This window comes from Mus musculus, chromosome 16 (genome assembly GCF_000001635.26).
Source record: "Mus musculus strain C57BL/6J chromosome 16, GRCm38.p6 C57BL/6J".
NCBI lineage: Eukaryota > Metazoa > Chordata > Mammalia > Rodentia > Muridae > Mus > Mus musculus.
In genome coordinates this window covers 50783001-50784435 of record NC_000082.6, presented here as the reverse complement: position 1 = coordinate 50784435, position 1435 = coordinate 50783001, and the positions used below count along the sequence as shown (strand labels likewise).

The following is a 1435-nucleotide window of genomic DNA, read 5'->3' as shown; positions in this document are numbered from 1 at the left end:
GGTGTAGAGAATGAAGTAGAGGCTCGGAAGTATTCGTGGAATTCTAACAAGGTAGAGAAATGGGGGAGAGGGGGCTGAACCGAGAAGTGAGATGGGAGAGAATAGCGACAGTGGGAAGGGTGAACAAAGTTATCTCAGTTATCCCAGCAGCACTGGGATAACTAACCCTCCATGGGAAGACCTCGCTTCAAATCCTACATTTGCTTTGGGGATAGAGGTCTCTCCCGGTGGGCCACAGGAAATTTCAAAATCCGCCCTCCCAGCCCTCTCCCTCCTGTGGTCTTCAACTGGTGTGGAGGAAGGAAAAAAGACTCGATAAAATTAGTTCCACTCTACACCACAGCTGCTTTTCTTCATAGAGATTTACTTTTGAACAAGTCATTTTTGTTGTTTCCAATTGCCGTGGGCTTTAAGTAGGGGTGAAGGGGGAGGACAGAGCTGAGGAAAGGATTGTCTGGAAGTGTCCTGATGGAGCTTGTGGTAACAGGTGGCCCGGAGAACTGCTGACTTGGGAGCTATGGCACAGCTGAACCGAAAGGCTTGACGAATGTTGACGCCTGACAGCTTGGACGAGGCATAGCTCAGGTACTCCCCGGGAACAGCTGTCTGCTTTTTAATTAGGTGAAGAAATGGGAACGAATTTAAAACAAAAACAAAAAAAAAAAAACAAAAACAAAAACATAATAAGGTAGAATAGAAAGGAATGATTTACTTCCATCCCATGTTATTGTTACAAACAGTTTGCAAAAACACACTGACACTTGTCTCTCTGGAGGCTTTGCCCCGCCCCTTTCCCCTCCCCACCACCCCACCCCCACCCCCACCCCGTGGGGCTGGCTGGCCAGTGCTTCTCATGATCTAGGGTTCACCCAGGTCACCTGGGGAGGCAGGAAAGATCCAGATTCTGATGTGGAATGTTTGTGGTGATCTGAGGAGCCTAGCAAGCTCCAGGTGATGCCAATTCTCCAGGGCTAGGAGGAAAGAGAGCAGCAAGACTGTCAACCACGTGGCACTTCCGAATGCAAGCACTGTACAAACAGTGTCAAGCCGTCAACGGACAGAAACGGTCTATTAGTTGGAGGATGAAAGCAAACTAAATGCTGATGAGATTTTAAAAGAAATTCAATGACTAAAGAAGTCATTAATATTAATGATTTTGAATTACTCTTGTGACCTCTCAGACTTCTGACCATACACCATGGACTTAAAAGTACCCATTACAATTATATCATAAATGACTCTGTATGAATATTTCAATTTCTGAGACCTTTAACTACAGTAAGGTTTTTTTGTTTTTTTTTTTTAATTCCTTCAACTAACAGAAGAAAAAAAAAAGAGTCTTTAAATTATTAAATCCTGCAATTTACTCGCAAAGTTGAAGAAAGGCTCTCCCTCCTCCTTTGGTAAAATGTTTAATTCAGAGGCATTATAAGTC

The 1435-nt window shown here is 44.0% G+C and overlaps 1 long non-coding RNA gene across 2 annotated transcripts; it reads right to left on the bottom strand.

Annotated features, from left to right (window-relative positions):
* Positions 1-344: 344 nt before the first annotated feature.
* On the bottom strand, positions 345-1027 carry 1700116B05Rik (RIKEN cDNA 1700116B05 gene). 2 transcript variants are annotated; one of them, NR_131005.1, is made up of 2 exons: positions 879-1027; positions 345-609 (listed from the first exon to the last, which is right to left on the bottom strand). It is a non-coding gene; the product is annotated as an RIKEN cDNA 1700116B05 gene (long non-coding RNA). The 2 variants fall into 2 exon arrangements; NR_131006.2 differs by having other exon boundaries at positions 345-606.
* Between the last annotated feature and the right edge of the window lie 408 nt (positions 1028-1435).